This window comes from Varanus komodoensis, unplaced genomic scaffold (assembly GCF_004798865.1).
Source record: "Varanus komodoensis strain SLA01 unplaced genomic scaffold, ASM479886v1 scaffold14_1, whole genome shotgun sequence".
NCBI classification, from domain to species: domain Eukaryota; kingdom Metazoa; phylum Chordata; class Lepidosauria; order Squamata; family Varanidae; genus Varanus; species Varanus komodoensis.
The window spans coordinates 13,926,947-13,946,964 of NW_025335438.1; positions in this window are offsets into that span (position 1 = coordinate 13,926,947).

The window sequence follows — 20,018 nt, forward strand, 5'->3', positions numbered from 1 at the left end:
ACTGAAGAATGGAACACTGGGCCATGAGCCTCAGTTTCACTCCAACTTGCTCTTCATTCGGGCTGACATCAACGGTAAGCAGGGTTAGGCCTGTCAAGGGCCAATAACTAGTAAAGCATCCATCGGCAAGAACTCCGTACAGTAGCTCGTCCTCTTCATACTTACAACTGCTTCTTCACCTGTCTCTCACCCTGGCCCTGTTAACAGTGGTAGTGAGAAAGTGAAGCAGTAGATGCCACTATCTATTTATTTACTAGCTCTCTGCCTTTCAAGCAAGCAACAAGAAGGAATAGAATTGGGAGCAACAGCGGCTGCTGGGAACAGGAGTGAGGGGATAGCCTACCTGAGGGAGAAATCCATTCAGGGCATATTGACCAAGGTTCTCAAAGACCAGGAGCCAGTGCTGCTCTCTACCAATGCCTGTGTAGGATCAATAAAACCATCTCCCTTTCCCACCAGAACTTGTTTTTACCTCCACTCAACAAGCTAGCCAAATGTTCCCATTCTTGGACTTACGTGTTTATTAGCAAGAGCAGAAGAGGCAGAGGGAGAAAGCATGGTTTCAGGAGGTGGAGAACTGGACAAAGTCTAGACAATTCAGAAGCAATAAAGCAAAGGGGGAAAGCTATGCTTTAAGGCATATAGCACAGCCTTGCCCAGCTTAGTGCCCTCCAGCCGTGAACAGTGGGCATTGTAGCCCAGGTTAGGGAAGGCAATTTCTTTTTCTGCTGTGACATACCTTACTTTATTTGGGGCTATAACAGCTATAACAGTTTCTTTCTTTCTTTCTTTCTTTCTTTCTTTCTTTCTTTCTTTCTTTCTTTTGAATACACATAGGGAGTTGATACAGGCCTACCCGGGAGAACCAGCCCGGGAAAACCAGCACGCCCGACGAGGCCCACCTCCTTCCGCGCCACCCGGACCATCGCGTTGCCGCTCTGCAGCAACACCACCCGCGGCTGCCGGCTGCCACGCCGCCCTGCCAGAGCCCAGGACCACCGGCCCAGGACCCAGGACCCGGCTCCAGCCTGCTTCCCCCGCATGGGTGAGAGATGCGCCGGGAAGAGGCAGAGCTCGGGGAGGGCCAGGTTGGTCCAAAATAAGGTGACACTCATCCATGACTTGATCATGGATGAGAGGGCCGACCTGGCTTGCATAACAGAGACCTGGGTGGGTGAGGGGGGGATGTTTCCCTCTCACAACTGTGCCTGCCCAGGTACCTGGTCCAGCACCGACCATGCCTGGAGGGGAGGGGAGGGGAGGGGAGGGGGGGTCGCTCTGGTTTATCGAGCTTCTATTCCCTTGTGGGGCTTCCTGTCCTCTCAAGACCAGGGCTGGAGTGCCTCCACTTGGAGTTGGGTGACCGAGACAGATTGGGGATTCTGTTGGTGTACTGTGCACCCTTCTGCCCAACAGACTCCCTACCTGAGCTGACAGAGATCGTCTCGGACCTGGTGCTGAAGACTCCCAGGATGTTGGTCCTGGGGGACTTCAATTTCCATGCCGAGAAGGTTCTAACCGGGTCAGCTCAGGACTTCATGGCCTCCATGGCGGCCATGGGGCTGTCTCAACACATCATAGGCCCGACCCATGAACATGGACACACTCTGGACCTGGTTTTCTTGACTGGGCAGGAAGAGGGTGATCTGAGGGTGAGGAATTTAAGTTTGACACCTTTGTCATGGTCAGATCACTTCCTCATAAGGTTTGAGCTCGAGAGCAGCCTTTCCCTCTGCAAGGGTGCGGACCCAATTGTATTGGTCCACCCCCGGAGCCGGATGGATCCTGATGGATTCCTGAAAGCTCTGGGGGATTTTCCGGTTGACAAGGCTGGTGCTCCTGTTGATGCCCTGGTTGAACTGTGGAATGAGATGACCAGGGCTATTGACACAATTGCTCCCAAGCGTCCTCTCCCGCCTGGCAGAGCCCGTTCATCTCCTTGGAATACGCCTGAATTACGGGCGATGAAGCAGGTTGGGAGATGTCTAGAGCGTAGGTGGAAGAGATCACGGGGTGATTCTGATCGAACACATTTGAGAGCCCATTATCGGGCTTATGCTGTGGCAGTGAGGATGGCGAAGAAGAAATTCTTCTCCGTTTCCATGGCCTCCTCACAATGCCGTCCAGCGGAGCTCTTCTGGGTGGTGCACGGGCTGATACATCCAGGCCTGAAGATACATCTTGTGCCACCCTCGAAGGCCCGCTGTGATGTCTTTGCCAAGCATTTCAGGGAGAAAATCGCTCAGATTTGCCACGAGCTTGACTCCGCTATTGGATCAGATTCTACTGGGGAGACGCCATCAACGCCGTTAAGTCCACAATTAATGGATGAATTTCAGTTGTTGCGGCCTGATGATGTGGACAAGGTGCTTGGACAAGTACGTCCTACCACTTGCTTACTAGACCCATGCCCATCTTGGCTACTTAAGAAAGCCAAGGACGGGATTGTGACCTGGGTCCTGGAGGTGGTCAACGCCTCTTTAAGAGACGGCCAGGTACCTGCTCCTTTAAAGGAGGCAGTAGTCCGGCCAGTCCTAAAGAAGGCATCCCTGGATCCAGAGGTGGCCGCCAATTATAGACCGGTGGCCAACATGCCGTTCCTGGGCAAGATGCTAGAGCGGGTGGTGGCGGGACAACTCCAAGCACTCTTGGATGAAACTGATTATCTGGACCCATTTCAGTCTGGCTTCAGACCCGGGTATGGCACTGAATCTGCCTTGGTCGCCCTGTACGATGACCTGTGCAGGGAGAGAGACAGGGGGAGTGCGTCCCTGTTAGTTCTCCTGGACCTCTCAGCTGCTTTTGATACCATCGACCATGATGTCCTTCTTAATAGGCTAGCAGGATTGGGAGTTGGAGGCACCATGTGGCGGTTGTTCCGCTCCTATCTCAATGGCCGATTTCAGAAGGTGGTGCTGGGGGACTATGGCTCTGCGCCATGGCAGTTATGCCATGGGGTTCCGCAGGGGTCCATTTGGTCCCCTTTGCTTTTTAACATCTACATGAAACCACCGGGAGAGGCCATCAGGAGGTGTGCGCTGCGGAATCATCAGTACACTGATGATACCCAGCTCTACCTCTCGTTTTCCACCAACCCAGGGGAGGCAGTGGCTGTGCTGAACTGGTGCCTGGCTGAGGTAATGGGCTGGATGAAGGCCAATAAACTGAAGCTCAATCCAGACAAGACGGAGGTCCTGTTGCTGGGCGGATCAGACCTCGGGATAGGGGACTTGGGCCTTGTCCTAAATGGGGTTGCACTCCCTCTGAGGGACAGGGTTCGCAGCTTATTATTATTATTAATATTATTAGAACATTTCTATGCCGCCCCTTGCCGAAGCCTCGGGGCGGCTTACAACACAATAAAATACAATACAAAAATAACAATATAAAATTAAAATTAATAATAATTATATATATATATATATATAAACGATATAAAAGAAGTTATAAAAGAAAAGAAAAGAAGTCGCCTTGGCCAGATAAATAAGTAAATATTGTTAACAATTAAAATGACATTTAAATAAAAAGGTCCTCGACGCTGAGCTGTCTTTGGAAGCTCAGGTGACGGTGGTGGCGAGGAGCACTTTCCTTCAGCTTCGGCTGATACATCAGCTGCATCCCTTCCTAGAGCATGACAGCCTGGCGACAGTGACACACACGCTGGTAACTTCCCGATTAGATTTCTGTAATGTGCTCTATGTGGGGCTACCCTTGAAGACGGTCCGGATACTTCAGTTGGTACAGAATAGAGCTGCCAGATTGCTGAGGGGGACTGGGCGTTGTTCTCATATAACCCCAGTTTTCCGTCAGCTCCACTAGCTCCCAATTGAAGTCCAGGCCCAATTCAAGGTGTTAACTAAAGGAACTCTTGCACCCATATATGCCCTCCCGCCTCTTGAGGTCAGCAGCAGATGTCCTCCTCCGGGAACCCTCTGTGAATGAGATTAGGAGGGTGAGTACCCGGAGGAGGGCTTTCTCGGTGGTGGCGCCCCATTTATGGAATGCGCTCCCCAGAGAGGTCTGCCTGGTGCCGTCGTTATTTGTTTTTCGGCACCAGGCTAATACCTTTTTATTTAAAACTTATTTTAACTGTTAATTATTTATTAACTAGGGGTTTTTTTAAGCCGAGAATGCACTGGGGGGTGTTATTTATTGTATTATTTATTGTATAATTGTATAATTTTAGTATTTATGTGTTGTGAGCCGCCCCGAGACTTTGTTGCAATGGGGCGGCATAGAAATGTTTTAAATAAATAAATAAATAAGCTCTTAAAAGACTTTTTAGCCACATCTATGGTCCTGATCTGGTTCAGGACATTCTGCATATTCTTTGTAGTAAAACGCAGGGAGAATGATCGAGCTGCTAGAAACAAATTCCAGTGTCTTTTTTGGCATTGACTGAAGCTTTGCTCAAAGGACTTCTCATAATGGCAAGGAAGTGGTTTTCCAAAAGCTACATTGGAGCTCTGCCATGTCTCTCCCTGAGAATAAGTATTCACACAACTTTATGTTCATCATGGATAATGAAGTTTATACTGAAAACAATGGTACTTAATCCCAAATAAATGCATTTAGAGTTAGATACCTATGTCCAGCACCAAGCACCAAGAATTTGAAATGCTTGTTATGCACAGAAATGTTTGTTATGCACAGAAAGTGAAGCTAATTTAAGTTAATTTTGTCCTTTTTGGTAAACAAAAGAAAATTAAAAATGGTTAGTTGGCTTCAGAATGCAAAAAGTGTTAAATTATTAATATTTAGTATTACTAAATCTATGTATGTTTGTTTTGTCTTAGCTTGGTTTGTCTTAGCTTGGTTAACATTAGAGCTCTGTCTCTTAATTTGTAAGCTGCCTTTGTAATTCTGCTAATTTTTGTGCAGCTGTACATTCTTTTTAGAATTTATATTGCAGAAATGAGAAAACTAAAGCATTGCATCAATAAATAGAAATAGTATATAGGTGTACAAGAGCAAGCTGGAAAGCATTAATTACATGAACATCCTTTCTATAGAACATTGTGCTAAATGATTTTAACTTATGTATTTCATGCAACAAGAGATAACGGGCATGTTGAAATATGTATGTATCTAGAAAACAAAATTATTCAACTGATGTAAAATTACAGCAAAATTTTCGGTATTCTCATGGTGGAGTCATGGTTATATCTCGACATTACACAAGCTTATTGAAAAGTAATAGGAAAAGTTAATGGAATGAGCTCACATAATCCAGGCTGATGTTAAAGCAAGCAAAAAATATGGGTTTGACAGTTGCTTTTACTGTTTTATCATGTTTTTATTAGATTATGATTTTATTTTCCCAAAACTTGTGCCTTGGTTGACTTCAAGAGGACCAGGAGGATGAGCAAGTCACTCAATAAATACATCAAAGTAAACCAAATGAAATCTGTTTTTAGCTGTCATCACAGTTCCCTTCCAGCACATTTAGCATTCTGTCACAATAAAGGTATCTGTGTGAACTCTTCTGCCCTAGGGCAGCATCTTTGCTTTGACCCTCAGGGACCTTGATCTCCTCAGTTACTAGGAAGCTATCAGCATTGGAGAAACTACACAAGGCAGAAGCAATTCCAGCAAGGGTTCCCTGAAATTAACGTGCAAAATCGGGGGGAATAAATCAAAATAAGTTTGTAGTAATGTTTTTTGTTGTTGTTATTGTTAGTCACAAAGTCGTGTCCGACCCATTGCGACCCCATGGACAACATTCCTCCAGGCCTTCCTGTCCTCCACCATCCCCTAGAGTCCACTTAAGCTCACGCCGACTGCTTCAGTGCCTCCATCTCATTCTCTGCTGTCCCCTTCTTCTTTTCCTATCAATTGTTCCCAGCATTGGGCTCTTCTCCAGCGAGTCCTTCCTTCTCATTAGGGGGTCAAAGTATTTGAGCCTTCCTTATGGTCCAACTTTCACAGCCATACATTGCAACTGGGAAAACCATAGCCTTGACTATATGCACTTTTGTTGGCAGGGTGATGTCTCTGCTTTTTAGTGTGCTGTCTAGATTTGCCATTGCTTTCCTCCCCAGGAGCAAGCGTCTTTTAATTTCTTGGCTCCAGTCCCCATCTGCAGTGATCTTGGAGCCCAGGAAAATAAAATCTGTCACTACCTCCATTTCTTCCCCATCTATTTGCCAGGAAGTGATAGGACCTCTTTAGTTCCTCTTCACTTCTAATGGCAGAGAGTGGTATCATCTGCATGTCTGAGGTTATTTTCTTCAAAACGAACATCCCTGTCACTCTCCTCTATGTATTGTTTTGCAAGGTTTTTGATAAATAGCCATGCCCCAGTCACAAAAGTCAAGGAGGTACGTGTGTGCGGCTCTTCCTTGTCCTTTTGCAACTCTCCTTCGATCATGCACATGAATGAGTTGCTGAGCTCCAACCTGTACAGAAGTTCAGCAGGGCGCAGCAAATATGTATGCGGAGATGCTGAGTGGAGCAGAGATGAGTGAGGCACCTTGTGCTTGATACAAGCACCTGCAATGCCCTGAAAAGGAGTAAATGGAAACTCTACAAGCCTAACTGCTTTGTACTCCTGAACATGCATCGAATCAGCTTTAAAGAAAGATTTTATTTCAGAACAATAAGTACAGCAGTCACAGTCCAAATGACTAAGCAACCTGTTTCCTGTTGCTACAGAGCTCAAGACGGGCCAGAAAAGTACAAAGAATGAGGCAGGGTGTTTTCCATAAGGGACTGCATACCCCATCATTTTATGGAAATATTGCTCTCTCATTTACATTTTACTGCATGTACCCATGAGGAATTGTGCACACCAATCCTATCCATGTTAATTCAAAAGTGCCATTAGTTTCAATAAGAGTTGATTTTCATTGTGTGTGCATGTAACATGTTCCAAATTCCCTCTGTGTCATAAGCACATTTAACAAAGCTGGGTGAACCCAGTCACAGGACAATTATTTATTTTATGTATTTGTTTTATGATTATATTTTATTTTTATACCTGCCAATAGCTGAAGCTCTCTGGGCAGTATTCAAAGTGGCTAACGAAAAACAATATAAAATCTACATAGCAGTTGAAAAATCATAAAATTACAATTTAAAACAAACTTTGTGAATGACACTGATACTTCATGCAAAATCACTCTGGATCGCTTAGCTAGTTAAATCCAGGAAGGTGTGTCTCCCTGCTGCTCACTCTTCCTTGTCCATCTTCACTGATCATTTCTGGACATTTATCAGATATATAAACCATTGTCAGCATTTCATCACAATTGTTTATATTCAGAATGCTTTGGGCATTCACTGCAACCCATGTATTTTAGTATTTATTATTCCTGATGCATTTAGGACTCTTATTAAAATGCATCCTGCCATTTCTATCCTAGCTTTTCAATCTTCATTTGCCCATCTCCTGCTTCTCGCTAATCTCTTCCTCGGTGGTACCTCATCCTCTCTCAGCTAGAACAAGAGTTTTAAAACTATTAAATAAAGCAACACAGAGAGAGATAACTATACCAGACTGTACCTGGGTTTCTTTGTTCTATACATTCTACCAATGTATCAACTAACCCTGATTGAAGTAGAGTTACTGGCAATGAGGGTCACTGGCTCCAAAATTAGTGGGGCTGTGTGTTTGGCCTGTCTGAACTTTAAAGGTAATATCTGCAATGCTGGACCTATTTTGGGGCTGAAACTTGGAGCCCATTCTGAAGCCTGGAATCTCCAACTTGTATTGGTGCCAATAGCCTCCACTGGATAGCATTCATGTATGGAATAGCAAGAAGTGTTTTCCTGACAAAGGACAGTTTCACATGGGAATGGACACTATTCTCTACAAGGTATTAAACAATCATCACCACACCTTTCCATTAACCTGAAACCAGGGTTCTGGGGGCCTTTGAGTAAATCATTCTCAAGGAGCCTCTTCCCTCAGTGAGTCTACTGAAGCATCGGTGTGTGCCCAGAGTTGCCCCATGCAGCACGGAGCCCACATTCTTACCAATCAGACTGATCCACTGCCTTGTCCTTCAATTCAGTAGAATGAGTTGGTCACCCCAGGCTGATGGAACCTGAAGTCTAAAACATGTGGAGGTCAACAGGTTGTGGAAAGCTGTCTTGGAGTGAGCAGTTGCAAGTATCTCCAAGAAAGAACATACCAGTGAATTATACAAGAGCAAGAGTATGGTCATGCTAGAAATACAGGACATCTTGTTAATGGCCACATCAGCCAATGTTCTTAGAATGATTTCATCAAAACTGGAGGAATTCAGGGGATAAGATAGTTGTGTGACAGGAATGCCTCCTATCTTTTCTCACATAATTTGAATGCTGAGTAGGGCCAATAAAAGTATCACACAGTTGTAAGCAAGCATGCAGAACTTTTCTTCAGGCTGAATGTTAGGAGCAGTATGAAAAGGAGTAGAATGAAACAGAAAAATAAGTTTCTGTGGAGGGTGAAAAAAATAGCAGCCTGAAGATTATAAGACAGGTTGGAGGAAGTTTTGTGCTAATTTAGGCTACATTTTTAAACATATTTACTAGGCATTAAGTCATACAGAAAACAATGTAGGGTCTAATTGTGGGTAAATATGTGCAGAACATTCTTGATATAAAAATAAAATAAAAAATAAGAGTTCAGGTTGCATCAGGCGTGAAAAAAGAAAGTGATTCCCCCCATGCCTCTAATAAGAAGAGTACTTACTGTTTTAGGGTACTATTTTGGAATAACTGAAATCTCCTCAGCTGAATGTAGCCATAGAACTCATAATCAAAACTGTTATCCCCCTCTAATTCTTATTCATAGAGTTCTGCTAATTATGTTTGGTTAGGTGTTATTTTGAGAGATGTACATCTCCCACCAGTTCCTTCACTCTATAATCCTGCCTATTTTGAAGACATTACAGTACACACAACTAAGTAATCAAATGTAATACTTTTTTCCTGAGTACCACAGGTATCAACTTTGGCTTATTAGAATTTAAATCTCTGTACATATCCTGCTAACCCTAGGTGACTGGAATGCAAAAGTAAGAATCAAAGCGGAACCAATTGTTGGAGAACAATTTATTCAAAGGGTAAAAAATGAAGCAGAAGATGACTCATAGAATTTTGTGAAGCCAACAACCTGTTCATTGAAACAAACACACACTTCAAGCAACCACTCAGGCAATTTTATGCATGGACCTCACCAGATGGCCAATACATAAATCAAATAGATTATGTAATTGAAAGCAGAAGGTGGAGATGCTGTATTCTTGCTGCCTAAATTTGACCAGGAGCAGACCGTGGTTGCAACCATCAGCTCTTAAGTGCAAAACCCAGAGTCATAGTATAAAAGATCACCAACAGAAACATTGTGCCAAAAGTAACATCCTTGAAGAATTTAAAGTTGACATAAAATACAGATTTGCATTAATCAACTTGATTGAACATGAGCCAGAAGAACTATGGGCTGAAACCAGAGACATTATTAGAGGAGGAGGAGAAGGAGGAGGTGGCGGCAGCGGCGGCAGCACCCTATATGGATGACAGAAGCATAACTTACCCCTGCTAAGAATAGGTGAGAAGTAAAAGCAAAAGGACCTGGAGGAATGTTGTCCATGGGGTCACAAAGAGTTGGGCATGACTTTGCAACTGCAGACATAAGCAAAAGGTGATAGATATAGGGTCAGATTCCCGAATGCAACTTTTAAATGACTATGACATAGAGGGAAAAAAAGAGGGGGGAAAAACCCCTATTATCATTAACAGTGCAAAGAAACAGAAGAGTGCAACAAAAGGGGAAAAACAAGAAGTGTCTTCCAGCAGGTCCAAGAAATCAATGGGAAATTCAGACCTAGAATAGGAGAGACCACACTAGAGAACTGGGGCCCCCCATCTACCACCTACCGCCGCCACCGCCGCTTCCCGCACTCCGCGAGGCCAACCTGCCAAACCCGCCGGACCCATTGGACTGCTGACGCCCCTGACCAACAAATGGACGGCAGCCACCGCGGAACCAGGACCGGGGGATGCCATGGCCATACTGTGGGCCCGCCATCACCCGCCATCACCATCTTGCCGGTGAGTTTCTCCGCAGCAGCCCTTGCCCCCCTCTGGCATGGGTGGCAGCTGCTCCAGATTGGGGGAGGGGCCATGCGGGGGCTAGGCTGGCCCTGGATGCTGTTGGGTGGGCCTCAGTAGTCAGGTGGTTGCGGGGTTTTATTGTTTTTATTTGCATTTTATTTGTATTTTAATCTAGATTTTACTTTGTATGTTTTAATGGATTCACACCTGGCTGCTTCCAGTGTGCTGCAGTGGTTATGGGCAATGGTCATTATGGCACTGGGGGTTTAACGTGTCAGTATAGAAGAAGGAGGGACAGATGGTTGACACCTGTTTCTCCTCCTGGTTATTCCCTCAGCTGGAAAGTTCCGGGTATGCTTATCAACCTCCCCGCAGGCCTGACGGTGCTGCTACTTAATGCCAGGTCAGTCCATAATAAAACATCCCTCATCCACGATCTAATTGCTGACCTGGCTTGCATCACAGAGACCTGGGCAGGAGAGTGGGGGGATGTGTCCCTCTCTCAACTCTGTCCGCCTGGGTATCTTGTCCAGCACCGGCCACACCTGGAGGGGAGGGGAGGGGAGGGGGGTCACTTTAATTCATTGGGCTTCATTAACCCTTGCGGGGCTTCCTGTACTCTCAAGACCAGGTCTAGAGTGTCTCTACCTGGCACTGGGCGACTGAGACAGATTGGGGATTCTGCTGGTGTACCATGCACCCTTCTGCCCATCAGGATCCCTGCCTGAGCTTGTCTCGGAGCTCGTTTCGGACCTGGTGTTGATGACCTCCATTGGCCCGACCCATGACCCATGAACTTGGACACACGCTGGACCTGGTTTTCTCAACGGGGCAGGAAGAGAGTGATCTGAGGGTGAGCAATTTATGTTTGACTCCCCTGTCTTGGTCAGACCACTTCCCTCTGTAAGGGTGCGGACCCTATTGTCTTGGTCCACCCTCGGAGCTGGGTGGATCCGGATGGATTCCTGAAAGCTCTGGGGGTTTCCGGTTGATAAAGCTGGCACTCCTGTTGATGCTCTGGTTGAACTATAGAATGGGGAAATGGCCAGAGCTATTGACACGATCGCCTTTCCCGCCTGGCAGAGCCCGTTCATCCCCTTGGTATACACCTGAATTACGGGCAATGAAGCGGGTTGGGAGTCGGCTAGAGTGTAGGTGAAGGAAATCACGGGATGAATCTGACCGAACACACTTAAGAGCTCATTATCGAGCCTATGCTGTGGCAGTGCGGGCGACGAAGAAGAAATTCTTCTCCACTTCCATTGCCTCCTCACAGTGCTGTCCAGCGGAGCTTTTTCGGGTGGTACAGGGGCTGGTACATCCAGGCCCTAAGAAAGATCCTGTACCATCCTCGATAACCAACTGTGACGACTTTGCCCAGCACTTCAAGGAGAAAGTCGCTCAGATTCATCACGAGCTGGACTCTACTAGTGATTCAGATTCTGTAGGGGAGGTGCCAATGTTACCGTCTGGTCTCATATTGTTGGATGAGTTTCAATTATTGCAGCCTGATGATGTGGACAAGGTGCTTGGACAAGTATGTCCCACCACTTGTTTACTTGACCCTTGCCTGTCGTGGCTACTGTCCACAAGCCAAACATGGGATTGGTGCCTGGATCGTGGAGGTCATCAACGCCTCTCTGAGGGACGGCCGGATGCCTGCCTCTCTAGAGGAAGCAGTGGTTAGGCCGGTCCTAAAGAAGGCGTCCCTGGATCCAGAGATGGCTGCCAATTATAGACCGGTGGCCAACATCCCGTTCTTGGGCAAGGTGTTGGAACGGGTAGTGGTGGGACAACTCCAAGCTCTCTTGGATGAGACTGATTATCTGGACCCATTTCAGTCTGGCTTCAGAACCGGGTATAGTGCTGAATCTGCCTTGGTCACCCTGTATGATGACCTGTGCAGGGAGAGAGACAGGGAGAGTGCGTCCCTGTTGGCTCTCCTGGACCTCTCAGCGTCTTTCAATACCACTGACCATGGTATCCTTCTGGATAGTCTAAGGGGGTTGGGAGTAGGAGGCACTGCTTGGCAGTGGTTCCACTCCTACCTCGACGGCTGATTCCAGAAGGTGGTGCTGGGGGACTATGGCTCTGCGCCATGGCAGCTATGCCATGGAGTACTGCAGGGGTTTATTTTGTCCCCCTTGCTATTCAACATCTACATGAAACCGCTGGGAGAAGTCATCCGGAGGTGTGGGTTGCAGAATCATCAGTATGCTGATGATACCCAGCTCTACCTCTCTTTCTCAACCAATCCAGGTGAGGCAGTATCTGTACTGAACCGGTGCCTGGCCGAGATAATGGGCTGGATGAGGGCCAATAAACTGAAGCTCAATCCAGACAAGATGGAGGTCCTGTTGGTGGGTGGCTGGGGCTCAGGGGTAGGTGACTTGGACCTTGTCCTGAATGGGGTTGCACTCCCTCTAAAGGACAGAGTCCACAGCTTGGGAGTGCTCCTCGACCCAGAGCTTTCTTTGGAAGCAAAAGTGACTGCTGTGGAGAGGAGCGCTTTCCTTCAGCTTCGGTTAATCCATCAGCTGCGTCCCTACCTGGAGGACGACTGCCTAGCAACAGTGACACATGCATTGGTTCCCGATTGGACTAGTGTAACGCGCTTTACGTGGCGCTGCCCTTGAAGACAGTCCAGATACTTCAGATGGTGCAAAACAGAGCAGCCAGGTTGCTGACGGGGACTGGGAGTTATTCTAACATAACCCCAGTCCTCTACCAGCTTCACTGGCTCCCCATCTAAGTCCGGGTTCAATTCAAGGTGCAGGTTATCACCTACAAATCCCTTAACGGCTTGGGACCTGGATTCCTAAAGGAACGCCTGCTTCCTTATTTGCCTTCCCGCCCCTTGAGATCGGCAGCAGAGGCCCTCCTCCAGGAGCTCTCCGTGTGAGACATCAGGAGGCAAAGTACCTGGAGGAGGGCTTTCTCTGCGGTGGCGCCCCATCTGTGGAATGCGCTCTCCAGAGAGGTCTGCCTGGCGCCATCGTTATTTGTTTTTCGGCACCAGGCTAAGACCTTTTTATTTAAAAAATATTTTAATAACGTTTAAGATTTATAGGTTTTAATTGTGCAGCCAGGGTGTTTCCGGATTTTAATTGTATTTTGTACCATGTTTATTTATTTATGTGAACCGTCCTGAGGCTATAAGCAATGGGACGGCATACAAAAATTCTAAATAATAAATAAATAAATAAATAAATCAAACAGGAGATAATAAAAAGAAAGTGGAAAGAATGTACAAATTGGAAAGGAGAGAGGAAAGGATGGCACACTTTGAAGCAGAATTCTATGAAGAAAAGACAGAAAGAAAACAGAATGTGATGTCCTTGCTCCTGAGTCTAGTCAGATGAACATGCAATGGCACCAGGGAGGATGAGTGACAGGGCCAGAGGATGCCAGGGGTGCTAGTGACTGACAATGCTACCATGTTGCCCCACCATGCTGTGGACTTCAGCAGGTGCCCAGCAATGCCTGCTCCTATTGCCAACCATGGCTGAAGTGAAAGGAGCAATGGATTTCCAATTCTTCCCATCACTATCTAAAAAAGTAAGAGCTTATTTTGGAAACATGGAATCAAAGGTCAGGTTTGGAATTTCAGATCTAGTCATTTATAGACAGGAGGGTGTACAGGAGATGTACACCCTCAGATCTTGCAGATCACTGTGTACAGCATTGATAGAAATGTTAACCCAGTGTGAGGCTACTGTGAAAAAGGCAGATCCCATGATAGCAGAATTAGGAAAAGAATAAAAAATAAAACTGCTAAGATCACACTATGCAAAATCTGTGGTGAGATCCCACCTTGAATACTAAGTTCACTTCTGGTCATTGCAGCTGAAAAAAAAAGATATGGTAGAGTTGGAAAAAGTGCAGACAAGGACAACTAAAATGATTAAGGGGCTGAAGCAACTGCCCTATGAGATCACGAAGATTACAACATATTCGGTTTAATTTAGGAAAAAGGCAGGTGAAGGGAGACATGATCAATGTCTACAAAATTATGCATTTTTCTCGCACCCTTATGTGGGGTTATGCCATGAAGCTGATTGCTGGGAGATTTAGGATGGACAAAAGGAAGTATTTCTTTACACACACATATTTAAACTATGGGATTTACTTCCATAAGATGTTGTGATAGCCACCAATTTGGAAGGCTTTAAAAGGAATTAGATAAATTCATAAGGCAACAGTTACCGTATTTCCAACCACTAAACTTTAAAGCTCCATGCTTACCTAGGAGTAGGCCCCACTGAACGCAATGAGATTTACTTCTGAGTATACATGAATAAGATTACATTGCAAAACCTATCATTTATATTCATCTACAGAATGCTGTTGCTGACTTTTAATCTCTTGATAATTCTGGATAATTTTATACCATCTTGATAAGAAGTAGAAATAGAATGACGATCTGACTCCTATATATTATGCATCTCAGCACTTTATATTCAAATCCAGATACTGGGTTCTGATTTTCCACTTTCTCTGAATAATTGGGTCATCAGGTTTTTCCATTAATAATGCTTAACAGAATATTACAATTAAAATCTAACTCCGTTACATTTAGCCAAAGTATGATTCAAGTCTTCCTATTTTAGGAACGTGTGCAACAACAATTCTTTATATAAAAGATGAAATTAAAATCATTAAAGAATGAAAAATATTTTAAACATTAAATATATTAAAGTATTCCTTATATAGAAACATACTAATATAATTTAAGAGGAAGCCCCAGTTTTTACAAAATAGCCTATACCTAAATTCATTCTCTGAGCTTTGGAAAAATGGAACAAGCTCAGAGACATAGTGCTGATGCCCAAATTAATACCCACAAACTATTTTTGTACAGCCAGGTAAATTTCAACCCAGTAAACATCCTAATAAAGCCCAATACAAAATACAATTAGTGTATAACACACATCCTGTGAGCACTCAGGATTAGATGACTGACCAAGTCAACTGAATTAATTAAATGAATTGTCAGTGTTGATTTAAGGCATATTGAGGGCTGCTCCATGAGTGACATTTTAGCTACACAGAAATTGGGAGAAAATCTGTGCACTATTATAAGTGGCAAGACCTTATAATAGTGGCAAGACCTTATAACGTATACACGTTATCCAGTTCTGTGATCAAGTAGAGTAAAAATAATAATGTATAATTTGGTTTGTCCCTTGACTTGCATGGGTTGGGTTCTGCATGTGGCACTTCCTGCTTACATGGTGGTGGTGGTCATGATAATGATGTGAAGGTTTCAGAGTGCTGTCTCACCTTACCATCCTGTGGCTGACCTTGATTGGTCACAGACTGAAACACTGTAGTACAGCTGCTCACTTTAATAGGAAGTTGTTTGAATGCGCAGGAGCCAAATGGAAGTTGGTCCCAGCCAGGCTAAGAGAGAATGTGTCACTATCTCACTTCTCATTTAGATGGATGTCAGGTGGGATGGCCTTTCAGACATGAGGAATAGATCATTTGATTCTGTAACTGTAACTGTATTACATAAATACAAATGAGTAGCAAAGTACAAAATTGTGTTCAAGATAACTGTAAGATTTAGGGCTAGAACACATGAAATAATAACTTTTTAAAAACCTTCCTGAAAGCTGGTGGGTGTGATTTATATAGTGAGCTGCTGGCACACCAAGTGGCTCACTACATGGAAATATCCTCCACAAAGAATAATTCAAAGGCACTTTCCTGGAGCAGATATCACATGTACCACACTAAGAGCACAATCCTATAGTTTGTGCTGGCAGTGTTCGTAAGTCTACAAATGTGGAAGAATATGAGAATCCAATAGAGAATGGAAGGCAACAGAAGTAATCTTCACCTCTCCATACCTCCTGCTCCACATTTTAGCTAAATGGCCATTTTTGATAGGAAGGAGAAGGCTTCATATCCTGATGGCCCAGTTTCCTTTCCTCCCAGTCCCCAGAATGCCTCCGTTACCTCTTTTCCAAGGTTGATGTCCTATCTTGGAGACACAGATGGCATAGTTATTTCTATCACAGATGCAGTGGGGAGAGGATATTGGAGCAAAAATGGCCAGCTTTGAGGTTGGTGCTCTATTTCTGACCTCAGATCTGAGAGTATGAATTATCCTGTGGCTTCCAGATGATGTCTAGGGGAGGCCTAGGATCACGCTTTTCAGAATCCAGTTGAAGATAAGATGCAAATAGGCAGGAGAAAAGCAGCCAGCTACCTGCTGTGTGAAAGACTCATCATTCCCGCTGAAGCCGATTCAGATCCAGATATATTGACGTAAAAGGTTTGTTAAGCAGAACATCAGAGGTAGTCATTAAAGTATCTCAGCCAAGTAATTAATTTATATAAATATTAAAATTAGAGCTGTTACCCAATCCAAAAAAGCCTTACTTGATTAACCATATTAGTTTTGATTCAATAGTTAGATTGTATGATTAATGATTTGATTCCATCTGTAACATTTTTATATGAACAAAATAATACTATGAATAATCAGACAATTTGTTTTTATGTGTTGTAAACACATGTCACAGCAAGCCTCAGTTTAGAAATCATTCCTCCACTGACAGAAAAATGGAACCGGCTCTTCAAAGATGGTGCTACTACTCACGGGGCTGGATCCAGATATGTTCTCACCAGAGCAGTGGCACCGTTCCAGAAAAATATTGTCCAAATGTTATTTATTTATTTACTTATTTAAAATATTTCTACCCTGTCCTACATGAAAAAAACATCCCAGGATGGCTTACAATGGTAGTGCAACAGCCATAGATTGAAATCAGACCTTAAAGTAAAAGCATATCTTTATTTATTTAATGTATCGTATATGCCACCTTCATTTCAAGGAATCCAAAAGTTCAGCTCCTTTTCCATTTTATCTTCACAACAACTCTGTGAGCCAGGTTGGGTTGAGAGAGAATTATGGACCTATAGTCACTTGGTGGACTTCATGCCTAGTCAGGACTAGAATCCAGGTCTGCGAGCTTTCAGTCCAGCCGTTAACCAATGCACCACACTGGTGAGTCATCATCACATAAGAGCCTAGTGCTTACAGAAACCAGTATGCTAGACCAGGATCCTAGCATTAGTGGGCCATTCAATTAAACAGTCTCAAGCTTGTGCAACTTGTGTAGCACAGAATCTACACTGAACCCAAAGGGTTTAAGTTCTTCTATTAATTAAATGTTGTTTTAAAAACATAATTTTCCATATTATTTAGTTGATTAATTGCCTAAAAATTGCAGCCATGGTGTAAGAAAAATATCCAACCTGTGATTGATCACTCTGAGAATATGTATTTCATATATTATTAATTCTTGATGGTGGCATATAAATGTGATAAACAGAGTACTGAGCCTGAAGGATAGCTGTAGAATCTATTATTGTGTTGCTCAAAGTTTTAAATCCATGGTTCTGTTCTTTCTTGCAAGAGGAACATGGTGGCAACACAGCAGGAGTTCTTTTTGACCTCAAGCAAATACCCCTAATCTTTCCACAGAAAGGTGCAGTAAAAGACAGGCACAGATGGCTCAGGTATGCAATTATTTCAGCCTGGAATATGCAGCAGAATAATGAACTCTGTCTGCCCTTACCCATGTAAATGTAGTGCAACAATAGGTCTGGGCAGGCCACTGGAACAGGGAAGATGCAAAATGGCTATTATCGCATCCAAAGACATTAGAAAGAAGGCAACACTTCAAGTAACAATGGTGCATGCTTTATTTTAAAAAAATGTTCCAATTTGGGGCAACAAATATATCCATGTTGCAAACAGTTGTTGTACATGCAAAGAAAAATACCATTATACCGGCAAAGAACAAATACATCTTTATGCTAGATTTCATTCAACAAGTGTACCTCTGCCCCTTTTTGTGGTATTGTATATAGATGGCAGACGTAAGTGGAATCATGAAGTGGATAGATTCACTTTATACAATTTGTTCCCTGTAAGAAAACATAGGTGTAAGTTCACTTTTTGAGAAGACAAAATATGTATTTCCAAAAATACTGCCTTTCAAATTGGTTGCAAAGATTTGGGAACAACCAATTCTGATGAAAATTAAAAGGCAGGAGACAGTTCAAGAATGCTGCAAGCAACAAAGCCATTGCACTTGGGTTTGCCTGAAGGCCCCAGAATGTTCTGAAAGAGGAAAATACTATTTGGTAACGTTTGTTTACTACACAGGATGCATATATTGGTCTGCTTTCTGCTGTATCAAAAGTATTATGCAGAAAGCTAAACCACTCTAGGGTTTGCAGTTTCATTTAATCCTTAATTCCTAGATTATAAAATATGATGTTGTGAATTATTTGTATTATTTGCTGCAATGTAGCTGCTTGCATCAAGCTTTTCTGAATGGTGTCCTATACAGCTACAGTTATGAAGAATGTGATATACTAGTTGAGGAGAACACCTGGAATCAACTGGCATTGAATTAGACTTATTGTCAATTTGTGAGGGAAACAACATACACTTTATAATTTAATTCTTGATATGTAGAGCCTGCTTCCCAAGGATGCACCCTGTAGGGAAAACATTGACCTTGAAAACAAAGGAGACATAGACAGTGATACTTAGGCAGAGGTGTGCAATCTATTGGGGATGTTTCAAGCACTGAACAGTAAAAAAAAGTATTTCTTCTTAGAATCATTCACTTCAAGAAGCTCTGGTATTTTTCAGGTTTCTCTTCCTTCCTTCCTGAATTTGAAATCATCAAGGTAAGTTTTTTGTAGGAAGGAAAAAACTTTGGTCATTGCAGCATTTGCACAAATGCATCCATAAATTCAATTTCTGGGCCAAAATGATAAAAGGATTTAAATTGCCCCAATGCTGAAAATACTGGTTTATTTTATTTTTTTATAAAATACAAGCACCTGTGATATTATAGTCACCCTGCAGCTAGCAGAACTTGCAAGCTTTAGTGTTTCCAGATATTCTTTACCAAGTGCACCAATAAAGAAAATTATACTGTAAAACTCAAAATGGGTCTTGGAGTATGGTTGCAATGTGAAATGCTACTTGGCTTTTTCAGATCTTTAGAACTCAAAATAATCTAAACCTAACACACTGAAGACACAATGCTATACCTGTTTAGACAAAATAAGTCCCACACCTGACTGCTTGGGAATATTGGGTTTTAACAGATCTTTTTCTGTCTAAACATGCACATGTAGGATTCCACCCTAGAGCTATGAGGTGAGAGCAACATTGTTCACAAGGATGTGAGAATTATTTGCTGTTTTAATGCTGAATTATGCAAATTGTCACCTCTATCCTGCAGCAGGCCACTTTAGATACAGATGGAACCCAGAAGTACACATTAGTATACCTTGTGACACTGTTAGCAATTATGCACTCTGTTCTGTACAACTGCATGAAAATGTCTAAATCAAGGATTTCCTTAGGGCTGAACCACAAATTGCATATTGTAGATTCCTTTCCTTTTATCTAAGACAGCCTTTCTCTCTTCCTACCCTCCTAACACTCCACTGCAACAAACATGCCAGGAAGGCACCGGCTTGCCCCATCATAATAATTATGCATTTTTATTTATTAATCACATTTGCTATGCATTTGAACTACACTCTCTAATCAAAATTGTGAACTGGGCCAGAAGATGTGGCAACCACGTCACTTTGTATCAGCTGCCTCTTATTTATTCCAATACCACTCTGACCTTCAGCTATAGTGTCATGTGTTCCTCTAATGGCTCTCGTCGTTTTCTTTCTCCAGCAGCCATGGCTCCCTAGAGATTATCTGCATGGGAAGATAACTTTAAGAGCCTCTGGGGCTTTGCTTTCTCTTGGCTCCTGCACTGTCTTTAAAACACACACACGGGGGGGGGGGGGGGAATCCCATTTTTTAAAAAAAAAAAAGCACATTTTTTGTGCTTTATTTAAGGAAATCCATGTGTATAGTGGTGGTGGTGGGGGGGAGACCCCCTCTTTAAGTCTCTCTGCAAAAGCTGCAGCCT